The sequence below is a fragment of the Podarcis vaucheri genome, assembly GCF_965113315.1.
Source record: "Podarcis vaucheri genome assembly, chromosome: 13".
In the NCBI taxonomy this organism is placed as follows: domain Eukaryota; kingdom Metazoa; phylum Chordata; class Lepidosauria; order Squamata; family Lacertidae; genus Podarcis; species Podarcis vaucheri.
In genome coordinates, this window is record NC_138751.1 from 15014030 (window position 1) to 15028701 (window position 14672).

At 43.9% G+C, this 14672-nt stretch overlaps 1 pseudogene across 1 annotated transcript; it reads left to right on the forward strand.

Moving 5' to 3' along the window:
- LOC309517169 (ribonuclease pseudogene) lies at positions 1 to 3789 on the forward strand (annotated as a pseudogene). Its single transcript, XR_014224600.1, has 2 exons — positions 1 to 401; positions 2278 to 3789. The product of XR_014224600.1 is annotated as a ribonuclease pseudogene (transcript).
- Positions 3790 to 14672: the final 10883 nt, after the last annotated feature.

Sequence of the window (14672 nt, forward strand, 5' to 3'; positions counted from 1 at the left end):
TGTTCCATTGTGCCAGAAGCATTTTAGTCATGCTTATGGGCTTCCCAGGAAAACAGATCCTGGGTCTAAATCCTGGTGGTGATTGCCTGAAGTCAGGCACTAATCATAATGAAGAAGGGCTGAACACATTCGTTTCCAAAGATGGCGGTGTAGGTTGTCCACCTAATTTCATGCTATATAACTCAGCAACCTTCTGCCAGAAAGTTGCTATGTGCAGGATTACTTAAACAGGGAACTCATAGGACAGCTTAAACTTCTTCATATGACAACAGGCTTGCAAGCTCTATATAACAGGAACTCTGAGGAGAGGAAGGTTGTTCCTGCTGGAGTCCTCAGCCCTGTTGACACCTGCATTCATTCATCTAGGAGGAAGCCAAAAAGGCAGACGCTTGACAGGTTGGGTAAGTTTGCAGTAATGGATCGTGCCTCGTTTCCCCAGAAGGCTACAACCATCAGTGATGCATGGAGTTTAGGAATGGAATGGATGAGTCTGTGTGACTGAGAAAGCCCTTTAGATTTAGATGCACATGTGTCCCTCTAGCCAGAACTCCTGGTTTCTGCCCATGAGTAGTGCTCAGAGGTGAAACACAACTGAAGATGTCAAAGGACTCGAGTCATCTGGTTTGAAATATAAAATAGGGACATTAAAAGGTCTGAGCTGATTTGGCTTGCCTTGGATTAAGCCAAGCTATTTCCTAATGTTTTCACAGAAATAGTCCTGCTTAATCACCTCAGTCACTCTGAACTGAGCCTGTGGAAGCTCACTTGTCACTAGATGCAAATATTGTTTTGTATGAATTACTCAGTCCCTAAAAAGGTAGCCCTTCTGGTTTAGTATGCTCACCTTTTTATTGCTGGAAAATTCATTTCTTCACAGCATGACCAGCCAAAATCTAGTAAGTCAAGTTCTTTCCAGCACATTATCCCCACGCAAGGAAGCTTGTCACCTGCTAAATTTCCACACATTAAAGGTTCGGTGTTCCTGCCAGGAATAAAACTAGCAACGCTTATGCAGGCATTCATATTCCGAATCACCAGGATCCTCAAGGGACCCACAAGAATATTGCAAATTTACAGGGAAGGATACTGCAAGTTTAGGCACTATAAATGTGACTATGAAAGGGCAGTGAATGAATGTTAAGACATAAAGATGGATGGATCTGTCAGTATTGCTTCTCTCCGTTTCTTATTTTTTTAACCTTAAATTTAGTTCTCCACATTTCCACAGCAATTTGTAGGTTAATAAAATAAAATAAAATAAATAAAATAAAATTCACCAGCAATTTAGTTAGGAGTAAATAGTCCATGTTTCTGCTGTGCTTTGAGGGGATTGGAAATGGAGAGGGATGATAGAGACAGCAATGGGGTGAGAGGGACATGGCAGCAGTGGTCTCTCAGCAGCGACAATATGACATTTGCCAGGATGGGGTTAGGATGCCCACTCTGCAGCCTCGGCTCATCCCCTTCCTGTCTTTCTAGCATGAGCCATAGCTCAATGCAAGAGCATGTGCTTCAAGGAACTGTGCTTAGTCTCCTGCCTGAAGCACTGGAGTTCAGTTACTAGTCAGTGTGGACAGAACTGAACTAGATGGACTGATGGTCTCGTTTGGTCTAAGGCAACTTCCTTTAGTGCACTGATGGGGAACCTCCATCCCACAGCCTTTCGACAAAATAACATTTTATACAAACGAGTCAGCTAGTATACTGTAGGTTTAGGAGACACACAAGATGACAACAGCTTGGTGACAGTTCAATGTGGTGATCATAATGGTCACACAGACTTCTTGGGACACTCCTGTCATCCTCAGTGGAAAAATACCTTGACAGAAAATATAATGTCTGTGATCTCTTTTCTGGAATTCACAAGTTTAAAAGGAACAACCTGCCACTCTCCAAACGGTCACAGATGCACAAAGACAGACCAAAAATGGGTATATTATTGTCAGGCAAGGATCACAATGGAATATAAAACCCTATTTTAAAAACAAATCTTGCAGGGGAAATCTTTCCAATGGCCAATTCCACAGCCAAAAAGGCCCTGTCATTTCCCCCACAAGTAGTGCCCCATCTGTTGTGGGGCAGATAGCAAAGGCGCTCCCTGGCAAAGGGATTGTCAGGTGACTGACAGCTGGGCTGCCCTGCCCACCTGTCAAAGTGACCAGCTTTGGCTGGGGTTGCTCAGGATCTGGTCCACACTAGGCAAAAAATGTTCCTCACTCCTGCTTTAGCATATAGTGCTTAGCATGTGTGTTGCTTTATTATTGCTTGCCTTTGCAGATACCCAGCACAAAAGGACGCTGCCATGTCTCCCAGGAGCCCTCACCGTAGGGCCCTTCTTCTCCTGCTCGTCGTCATGGCCACCACCCTTCTCCCATGGAGCCAGGCTACATCTTACACTGACTTCATGAAGAGGCACCAGGACAACCCGAAATCTGACTTGCAGAGTGACAGCACCTACTGCAACCTGATGATGCAACGGAGACACCTGAACTGCCAGCGAGGCAACACCTTCATCCATGCCAGCGAACAGCAGCTGACTTCCATCTGCAATTCCAGAGGGAAAATCCTGGATGGGAACCAGACCAGCAAGACCCTCTTCCCGATCACCATCTGCACCCGGGGGAAAGGCCTCCGAAGAGTCTTCTGCAGGTACAAGGGGAAAAGCAAAATCAAGAGGATCCGGGTCACCTGCAAGAAGGGTCTCCCTGTCCACTACATTTCTCATGCTTAAGCCTAGCAATTGGAACAGGCCAGGCTGCTGAAAGAATCCTGCTTTGCCTTGGCCATTGCTCTTCAAGCTCATCTACCCAGAGCAGTTTACAAAGCTGGGCCCCATCTTGGCTGCTCCCTCCTGCGTGCTATGCAAATTACACCCTTCCTGATGTGTCCTGTTTCTCTTTATTCTGCACAGCACACCACACAACTTTAATTCTGTGTTTAAAACAACGGCAGTGGTGTTTCTTTAAAACTCCAGAACGTGTCGATCCAAAAGAGTCTGCAGCTTGCTTGCTAGTTTCCATTATACTAGTTTCCAAATCAAGGGAAGCAGCCTCCACTGCCACCTGCCTATCCAGGGTGGTTCAAGAAGGAAGGAAGGAAGGAAGGAAGGAAGGAATGGAGGAAAAAAGGAACAGAAAAGAAGAGAGGAGAGGAGAGAGAAAACACACACACACACAGAGAGAGAGAGAGAGAGGGAGGGAGAGAGAGAGAGAGAGAGGAAACAGACACTATATTCATAAATCTGTATCAGAATGTAGCAAAGCTTGGGAGAGCTCAATATTTGAAGGGTTCACCAGCGTTTGCCAAACCCTTAATGCTTTGAGTAATAGAATAATAGAACTGTAGAACCCTGAGGATCCAGTCCATCTTCGACAATGAAGGAATCTCAACTAAAGCATCCGTGACAGATGACCATCCAACCTCTGTTTAAAAGCCTCCAGTGAAGGACTGTCCATCACCTTACAAGGTAGTCTGTTCCACTGTCAAATAGCTCTTACTACCAGAAAGTTCTACCTAATGATTAACCAGAACCTCTTTTCTTGTAATTTGAATCCATTGGTTTGGGTTCTACCCTCTGGAGCAGCAGAAAACAAACTTGCTGCATCTTCCATGTGACAGCTCTTCAGTTGTTTAAATATAGCTCTCTTCCCTTCTCCAGGCTTCTGTTGAAACTTTTTAGCCAGCTAGCTTTTAATTAGGTTTTGATAAGGTGACAGGCACATATTCTGGATTATCTTCTTCCATGCCTGAATTTACAGCTTTGCTAAAATAAAACTGGGCTTCATTCAAGCATGAAACCGAGTCCTTGGTTATTTAGAAAGCTCAATCTAAGTATACACAAGATCTCCTGTGTTGCTGGGTGGGCAAGGGAGGAATTAAGGGATGGATGAGAACCTACATTTTTCTTCCGTGACAGTGACTATATTACATTGATTTTTTTCCACCTCTCCGCTATGGTTGTTGTTGTTTTTTTTTAATCACTACCCAAAGAATAAGAATAAGAATTTAATATTTATACCCCGCCCATCTGGCTAGGTTTCCCCAGCCACTCTGGGCTGCTTCCAATAAAATATTAAAATACAATATTCTATTAAACATTAAAAGCTTCCCTAAACACGGCTGCTTTCAGATGTCTTCTAAAAGTCTGGTAGTTGTTTTTCTCTTTGACATCCAGTGGGAGGGCTTTCCACAGAGCGGGTGCCACTACCGAGAAGGCCCTCTGTCTGGTTCCCTGTAACTTGGCTTCTCACAACGAGGGAACCACCAGAAGGCCCTCGGCACTGGACCTCAGTGTCTGGGCAGAACGATGGGGGTGGAGACGCTCCTTCAGGTATACTTATGTATACAAAGAAAAGTATACAAAGAAAACTGATGTATCCGGGAAGATTGATTGCAAGGAGCTTCCAAAGGATTACTCCAAATTGGTTGAATGGGCAATAAAATGGCAATTGCAATCCACCATTAGCAAGCGTGAAGTGATGCACATTGGATTCAAATATCCTGATTTCACATGTGTGCTATTAGGCTCTGAACTGGTGGTGGTTGATCTGGTACAAGAGCTTGGGGTTGTGGTGGAGAGCTCAATAAAGATGTTGACTCAGCACATGGCAGCCATAAATGATGAATTTCATGTTAGGAACTTTATGTCATGTCTCAGAAATGATTGGACTTACCAGTCAAGGCACTGAGTACCAAATCACTGATTCATATCAATCATAACCATATTTACTGGAAGGAAATCCACCATGTGTTCTGTATTGGGCACTAATTCCCATCAATGGCTTCCCAGGACACTCATGTAAATCACAAAACTGGCTTCAGTTTTGGAGGGCTAGCACTGTTTATTTGTTTAGCAGCAGGCCAGACATAATTTCAAGTGTACCCCTTTATAGTAGAACTGATGTAAGACAGCAGAAAGGCAAATTATCTGCCTGAGAGCCAGAAACACACTCATTCGTAAATTGCTGACATGCTCTTAAGCCCCATTCTGTGCTCAGTAAGCACAGGATGCCTTTTCCCAGAGGCTCTGTGGCCCATAGACTGCAGCACAATGCTGGGCAAGGTTTTGCCCAGTATACCCTCTTTGTGTTATGGGCTCATGGGGAAAACCTGTCCCATGAGCCCTTGCTGCAGGGGGGAGGGGAAAGCCCCATCTATGTCCAGCGTGGGTGGGCTAGGGCAGAGTGACAGATGCCGCTGTAAATATCTGATTCACCGACTATGAATGCCTAAACTGGGCAGTGCATGTTGGCAAGAGCTGCTACTGCCACCTAGTTAAACATGAAAATTTCCTGAAGGCAGATCTTGAAAGGGAGCCCAGGATAGCATTTCTGAGCCTCCAACCTATGCTCAAAGAGTAGTTAGACCCACCCCAAAGCAATGTGCAATTGGTTCCCTGCCCCATGCTGACCTTCTCTGCTGTGATTAGAATCCCCACAGGCAGCATTTCAAGAATGAGTCCATGATGCGGCTACGACTAGCTATACTATCTCAGAATACAATGATCTCTTGGGCCGATAGGGAGCAACAGGTGTGATTGCTACTTTCTCTTGTCGCTCCTTTTTCGGCACTCAAACCAGAAAAGGAGTTGGAAGGAAAGAGTAGAGGAGACCTGCTGGCCACGATCTGTTCAGCACATCCATGCCTTCCACCAACTGTGAGGTATAAAGCCTTCAGCATCCCCTTGTACCCTCCTGAATCAATTATGTGGGTGCCTTTTTCAGGAAACATTACTCCATGATGCCTCTTCAGCAACAGACACACATTTCTCCTCTTCAAGCTGGATCACTAAGCAATGGCATAGACCAGGCATAGGCAAACTCCGGCCCTCCAGTTGTTTGGGACTACAACTCCCATCATCCCTAGCTAACAGGACCAGTGGGCAGGGATTATGGGAATTGTAGTCCCAAACATCTGGAGGGCCGGAGCTTGCCTATACCTGGCGTAGACTGCTGCGCCAGCCTCAGTTGGCCTCTTGGAACATTATATGGCTCTGGGGAGAAATGCAACTGAGCAGAGATAAAGGAAGACACAAGAACTCACTGAGCAGAAAGAACAGGATTTTGGACTAGTTGGCCCTTTAGGCTGATCCAGTGGGGCTTATTTTATGTTCTTAATGTTTCTGGGAAAGGCTAAAGATTGGATCTCCCAAATAAGGAAATGACATTCTCTTGTCCTTGCAACGATCAGACTGCCCCAGCTCCCATTTGTTACCTGAAAAACTTGCTCTTTACTTTTATGGAGGGATGTTACTAGAATGCCATAGCTTTTTCAGCATTCATCTTGATCCCAATCTTTGATTTGCACAAACACACATAGACGGACACACAACTGAACAAATGTCACCTCCTACCCTCAAGGCCTCGATCAAGCACAAGGAAGAAGCTGTAGCTCTCCAGACATCTCCAAAGGCTGAAACTCGGAATAAACATTCTGTATTTTTCCGTGTATTAGACAAGGTTTATTTTACTCAAAAATCATGTAAAAAAACTGTGGTCATCCTATACATGGATAAGTGGGGGTGGGGGAGCTGTGTGCTGCCAGCCAGCTGGTTGGCAGGCTCACAACTCCCCCCCCCCATGCCGCTGTGGAAGGCGTGCGCTCTAGGGAGCATTTCCCGCAGTGGCATAGGGGGAGCGGCTGCCCACTTTGCCAACCCCCAGCAATGGCCCTGCTGGGGTGATGGCGCATGTGCAATTCCCCCTAAAAAAGCTCAACAAATTTGGGCACCCTTCCTTATTTTCATTAAATTTAGTCCCCCAAAATAGTCTTATACCTGGGGGGCATCTTATACATGGAAAAATACGGTATTTACTGCAGGAAGATCGCATGAATAGCGGAAGGGTAACCTTGCAAAGAAACCCAAGAAACTCAAGGTAAAAGGGTAAGTATTTGTGGTTATGGGTGTACTATCAATTAGTCAAGTATTGTACCATGATGAAATACCCTTTACTTGAAACGAAGCAGGAGGTTAAACTACCTAATTAGGCCTCAGACTTCTGTGAAGGTTATTTGTTCACAACTTATAATGAACACTGGTACAAGCTGTCAAGTGCTTGTGTGAAAGAGTGTACACTTGTTGATTTGCACGGTTTCACCATAAACTCATCAAACATTGTATATGAATGCAGGGCTTTTTTTCATCTGGAACTCGCCGGAACTCAGTTCTGGCACCTCTCAGGTGTGTGCCATTGCCATTATAAGAGAACAGGGGAGGTGTTCATGATGAGTTAGGTAGGAAGGTAAACGGTGTTTTTGTGCGCTCTGGTTTCCATCACCATGTTCCATTGCACCAGAAGCGGTTTAGTCATGCTGGCCACATAATCCAGATGCTGTCTGTGGACAAATACCAGCTCCCTCAGCCGGAAAGCAAGATGGGCATCGCAAACCCCATAGCCGCCTTTGACTGGACTTAACCATCCAGGGGTCCTTTACCTGTACCTTACGCAACTTCTAGGTTAGATTACTGTAAGGCGCTCACCTCAAGGCTGCCTCTGAAAACAATTTGGAAACTTCAGTTAGTGCAGAACTCAGTGGCCAGCTCAAGACTGTTTGGTCGTATTACACCAATCCTGGCCTGACTGCACTCATTTCCAGACCCAACTTAAAGTGCTAGCTATGACACTGTGTCATGGGATGGGGGTTATTGATTTATTTTTGTTCTCATTTTTATTTTATATTCTGTGTTTTCTTAATACTGTATTATTATGCATGATTATTTTATTAAAATATTATTTCTAGAGGTAAAAGCTGTATCCACCAAGAAGGGGTGATCTTGGTGCCCCAAATCATAAGACTTTCCAATTAAAACAGTTGACACACATGATTAACTCATCTTTAAAGGGTCAAAATGGAACTGGAACCTTCACAGATCTCTCCTAATGCTTTATCCTTCTTGAAAACTTCATGTGCTTGCAATTAGCAAAATGGTACAGTTGTACCAAGGTTTTCAAATGCCTTTGTACTTGTACGTTTTGGCTCCCAAACGACCGAAACCCGGAATTGAGCCTTCTGGTTTTTGGACTTTTTTTGGAAGCCGGACAGCCAATGCGGCTTTCACTATTGTTTCCAGTGCGCCTGTGCAATCAAAGCCAATCGGAAGCTGCGCCTTGGTTTCCGAACATCTTGGCACCCACTGTGAATGTAGCAAAATAAACATTGGAGTCCGTTCAGGTCCTCAAGCTAGTTTCGTGAGTCATGTGACTGTTCTGAGAAGCCACTGACAAGAATTAGCTCCCAGTATAAAATGCAAAGTAGATTTCCTTCAGGTAAATATGGCTGCTTTTGTTTTTTTTAATCGGTACACATCCATGTTTTGGAACTCAGTGCATTGATTGATAAGTCCAAGCAATAGTGTTTCCAGATATAGAATGAGCCTTTTCCTAACATGGAATTCAGCTCTATAGTCTGAGGGGATAAACTGGAAAGTGTTAGATGATTCTGGAAGCTTCTAGAAGGTTCACTCCTGCTCTGCCTGTGGCTGAAGTCCCTCCTCTCCAGAGTCGGACTCTGGCTCCCTCTGTACTGGCATTCCTGTGGGATATAAAGCTGTCAGTCAAGCCCAACATTCTGAGGGAACTAACTACCTCTATGTGGCAGGCAGTTTTGTCAGTTGGTTGGTTGGTCAGTTGCTGCTAGGAGTGTTAACTGGTAACTGCTCAGATGCAGTCTTTTTTTTTTTTTTTTTTTGCTCATAATTTTTATTCAGTTTTCCTTTTGCTTATATTGATTACAACCATAATTACAAATTTACAGTTTTTGAACCTCCACCAGCACCTCCCACGGTCATCCATTTTTCTTATTTTCCCGCATTTTCTATATAGTATTGCTAATTTACCATTATCTTACACCTCTCTGATTCTGTCATACAATATACCTTATAGTATTACAAAGTCTCTTTAAACCCCACTAGCGTTGTTTGTTGATCACATGTAGTTTCCAGATATACCGCAAACTTTCCCCAGTCCTCGATGAATTTTTGATCTTTCTGATATCTTATTCTTCCAGTCATTTTGTCCAATTCTGCGTAATCTATGAGTTTCATCCTCCATTCATTCAAAGTCGGCAATTCCTCCTGTCTCCACCTCTGGGCCATCAATATTCTTGCCGCTGTAACAGCGTATTGGAACAGTTTGTAATCCTGTCTTTTTATCTCTCTTCCTGTTATACCTAGCAGGAAGGATTCTGGCTTCTTCACAAATGAGTATTTAAGCATCTTTTTCAACTCACAGTAGATCAATTCCCAGAATCCCCTCACCCTCCCTGCAATCCCACCACATATGAAAGAGAGATCCCTCTTTTTCTTTGCATTTCCAGCAACTACTATCTAGTACAGTGGTACCTCGGGTTAAGTACTTAATTCGTTCTGGAGGTCCGTTCTTAAGCTGAAACTGTTCTTAACCTGAAGCAACACTTTAGCTAATAGGGCCTCCTGCTGCCGCCGCGCCGCCACCTCAAGATTTCTGTTCTCATCCTGAAGCAAAATTCTTAACCTGAGGTAATATTTCTGGGTTAGCAGAGTCTGTAACCTGAAGCGTATGTAACCTGAAGCGTATGTAACCTGAAGTGTATGTAACCACTGTATATAGTTTATCTGTTATAAAACCTAAGCCTAAACCTGCCTTCAGGAACAACTATGTAATGCAGAAGGAATCTGAAACTAAAGTAGTTTCTGTTAATATACTTCAGATTCATGTGTGTTTTCTTTAAGAGGGACAGAAAGGGATTATCGACCAGGAAGGTATAATTATTGGTAGGATTCAAGCAAGTTAGCAACCCACTTGTCACTGCATAAACTCAAACAGGGGATCATTTAAACTCTGCTAAATTATATAAACATTCCCACAATTCCTTCCTTTCCAGAGTCAGACTCTTCCCAGGCATTCAATTCAGCCACATCCCTGACAAGTAGGGAGCAGGAGGACCTGAGACTTCTGTAGGTGCCAAAATTTGGGGGTTTTAGTAGAGTAGCCAATATAACTTGAAATCTAAAATTCAGGTACTTGGAAGGAATTTGGAAACATTATTTTGGTGAATGAGCAAAGCACGGAACTGGTAGTGCTGTGAGAAAAACAAATGGAAGTGGAAGAAGAAGAAGAGTTTGGATTTGATATCCCGCCTTTCACCCCCTTTAAGGAGTCTCAAAGCGGCTAACATCCTCCTTTCCCTTCCTCCCCCACAACAAACACTCTGTGAGGTGAGTGAGGCTGAGAGACTTCAGAGAAGTGTGACTGGCCCAAGGTCACCCAGCAGCTGCATGTGGAGGAGCGGAGACGCGAACCCGGTTCCCCAGATTACGAGACTACTGCTCTTAACCACTACACCACACGGGCTCCAGAAAGCCACAAACAGTTTCATGGATTTTTAATGTTCATATTTTATTGACATAATTTCAGTTTTAAAAGAACTAGATTGATACAGAGGAAAAAAGGGGGAAAAGAACAAAGCTGAATATAAGCTGTCTGCTTATCTGAGTCACAAGGTGGAAGAGTTAGAAAAGAGGCTGGGTTTTAATAAGCAACCAGGGATTCCACAAATAACTGCTTGATCCTACAGCAGCAAGAATCATGAGAAAAGGAATGAGATCATACATATATATGATGAAAAGCGAAGTAGGAGATGAGCGGTGGGACAAAGTGGAGGCCCAAAGTGATCAGAGTGGCCTTTTCACCCTCAAGAAGGAAGGAATCCTGGTGGCAATCCAATGGTGACTGTGAGCAGGTAAAACAGATATTTGCTTATGTAAAAGCACTTCTCCAACTCCTCCTTCTTGCAATCCTCTTCCCTTTGCCCAGACCTGTCCTGGAAGATTGGGGGACTACCTTGAGAGATTTCTTGAGAGGGATGCAATGCAGGATGGGGAAAGTGTGGGGGGCTGCTGAGTGTCAGAGAAGATGGTAGCGGAGGTTTTTTGCCTGAGCAGAAGTCTGCTTGTGCAACAATGGCATTCAAAATCTTAATTCAATTGGGTATCCGTTCTCACAAGAAAGGGAAATTTCCCTAGTAAGGTCAAATGCGAGGTATCTCAAATAAGATTTTAAACACATGGTGGTTGGAACAGGAGATGAGCTTGACATGGGACCAGTTACTGGTATGTCCGAAACAGTGCAGATGTTTTTAAGATCCTGGTCGGAGACATGAATGAAAGTGTGTGATTGTCCGTATTTCAGGCCTCTTTCGCTTCTTAAATAGTTGCAGTAATCATTGACTTCAGTCTTCGGGTAATCAACATACTCGTCTTTGAAGGATTGGAAGTCCCAGGAGGCTTCAGTCCCCAGCACCATCCAGGAGAGCAAAACCAAGAGCAGCCATAAAGGACAGGGCCCCTTGGCAGCCATGGCTCGCTGTGGCTCTGGGTGGTTGTTCTGTGCAGAAAAAAGAGGAAACGGTGTAAAGTTCAACAGGGCATTTTCATGCTTTCCCTTTTCCCCATCAGATTTATTATATAACCCACTTCCCAGGAAATATCAAGGGAAAATCTGAAAAGGGCTATGACAGCCTTGCTCAAGTTGTAATCCTAATTCGTATGAAATCAAACCTTTATTAGGCATTATGCAAATAAAAACCGTAAGAAGGAAAATAACATGTAAAAGCCTTGAAATATATATAAAAAGGCAGCAGTTGGCTACAATCATATATATATATATACATATAAAATCAGTGGTTTTCCTTGTTATCCTGCTCCTTGGAGGACTGCAGCCAAAAACTCGGCTACCCCCGCCGTTACCCTTTGGTCAACGTCGGATAGGCAGAATCCCGCACATTCACCTTGCTGGGGTTCCAGACCACCCAAAAGAGGGGACAGCACGCGTTGACGGAGCGTACTGTACAATGGGCAATGAAAGAGAATATGCTCTACAGTGTCCGGGACATTCATAGAGCATCTGCAGAATCTCTTGTTTCTAGGGATGTTTTGATATCTTCCCCAGACAAATGCTGAGGGAAAGACATTCAACCGGGCCAGCATAAAAGCCCTACGTTGGGCTGGGATTATTAATTTAGTGACGTAATTGACTCTGCTATCTAAGATATTTAAATCATAGAATATGGGGGAGCAAATTTTATTTACAGCTGCCATCTCGGAGATGTTCAAGATGGCGCCGAGGTAAGACGCTCTTATCGGAGCTCAAAGAACTCTTTTAACTAAATGCCCTTTGTTGCCGACTCCCCTCCTTCCTTTGGATTTTATTTCCTTTCATTATCTCGCTGTGCTTTTGAACATCTTATTTTATCCTCCTCGGTGCCGGGACCCAATGAAGTTAATGAAGTCTTAACGAAGGCTCCCAGCCATTCCCTCCCGGGCATTAAGGCACTCCCTCCCAGTTTCTCATCGACTTTTCGTGATAAATTTACTCCAAGGATCTTTAAGGACTTCTAGTGGGCTTTCAACTCTAAAAACTACAAATTCATAAAACTACAAATTTTTTTTCCCCACCTCAAACTTCGTGGACCCCCCAAACAACCCAGTTGTCTTAACAAACTGAGACGAGGGGGGGGATACCTTAAAGGAGTGCTCTAATTGGACCCAGCTTTAAAACTCCTAGCAGCAGCCCAGCCAGGACCGAACGAGAATCGAATGAGATTGCGACCTGAAAACTTTAGCACTTTATCACTCTATTTAGAAGTCTGATCTCATTGATTTAAGAAGAATCTAGCAATGAGAAGAGCCAAAAGAACCAGGTGCCCTGATATAGAAACCGACGCAGAGCCCTCTGGCTTCAAACAGAGTAATTTAGATAATTACCTGCTACCCCAAAAACAGCACACATTCCCTCCCAAAACTTTCCCCAACTCTTTTCACGGAGAGACAGCTGAAGAGATATCCTCAGGGATAAATGAGGACAAGGCTACTACTCCCATAATCGAGGCACAAGCACTAATTGGTAGAAAGGTGGAGCTGCTGGAGGAATGCTGCCTATTGACTGCTCAAACAGTTCAAAAAATCTTTGAACAACTACAAAACATCTCCAAGAAGCTGGATAACCCAGATGAAAGGAGGCAACTCACTCCTTTTTTGACATCCTTAACAAGCCCTGGAAGCAAACAGAGCAAATACAAATTTATACCTCTAAACCAGCCAAAAGCCAGAGGAAGCCCCCCTCATTCATTCAACCTGATATTGAGGCCGTGTGAGATTGTTCTCCACATTTTTCCATATAGAGGGCCCCTACCTTACTGGGAGTCATCCTTCTGGGCCAGACATCATCTAAATCTGCTCCTAGGCCTTGAGGGTGGAAGTATTGACTTAAAAGCAGTCAAGAGGCTCACTAACGATGGATACTCCAAAAAAGTACTACTAAGATTTGGTAGTCACAGAATCCCAACCAAAATCTTAAGGGAAAAGGCTCATTTAGTCCAGAAAGGAATTATTCCGCGTCGACACTTCGAAGATATATCACTCAGTCCATTGATTGCATCTAAAAGACAAAATAAGATGAACAAGGCCATTCCACCAGAAGCCGACACCTGCCCTACTCCCGTGGAAGAACTCAATAGATGGGTGAAGCCGCAGCCAGATTCCCGGGAAATCACGCAAGAAAAACCCAAGCTCCCAAACCAAGCGACTGTAGCATCAAATAACAGCCTCGCTTTTGACACAATAGACTGGACCGTCCCAGAAGAAGAAGATCTGCTAAGCAATTTTACTAAGCTACCAGATAAAGAACAAATAAACATACTCAGTAAATTGACGAAACTACAGGCCAGATTGACCGAAATTCGCCAACAAGATCAGCAAAATGCAGTAGAAACAATACACAATCAAACTCTACACTTACCTGCCCTCTCCCCAAAATGCATAGTCCAAAAGAGAGCTACTAATGGAACTTTCAAATGTATAGATGCAGAGCTTCAAATCCAGCCTCCTCTAAAATATGAAATGGCAAGGAAAAACCCCAGTAAAGAGACCACAAATTCCTGGCTGGGATATCAAATACTAGCTCCAAACGAAATAGGTACCCTTTATTTAAGTACTACAAAGGACTCTAACATTGCCGAACAAAAGATGACCTCCAACAGACCTGGCACACTGAGCCTAACGCCAAATGAGGGCAAAGAAATGGAAGTAGAGAACGAAAACAGCCCTACTGCCCATAACAGTCCACCAAGCACAGAAATCCCCCAGGAACAAGGAACAGCTAAGGAAGAAAATCAAGAAAGGGAGGAAATAATTCCCCGCACTTTAAAAAAGAATCTAAAAGACCCACCATTACCCTCCCCACCGAAAGCAGCGACAAATGGCTGTATTTGCAAAAGACAAAATTCCTTGCTGGACTCAATAACAGAACTAGAATGACTAAATGCTGTTAACCAGCCACCAACTCATAAACGGATTCTACGCTTACTGTCCTGGAATATTGCAGGGTGGGGAAACAAAGGCGGAGACCCAGACCTAATGAACTTCTTCAAAGATTTTGAATTAATACTTCTACAAGAAACATGGTCAACTAGAGATATTAAAATTAATGGATTCACCTCCTATACGAAACCCGCTTTGAAAACAAACACGAAGGGCCGGCCGAAAGCAGGGTTCTGTTGTATGATCAAAGACAACTTAGGGTTTGAGATCAAGCAGCTAGAAAAATGCTTTCCACTTGCACAAGCTCTACTTTTAACACAAAAAGACGATACCTTGCTACTTGTAAACGTCTACATCCCCCCAACCAAAAACAACA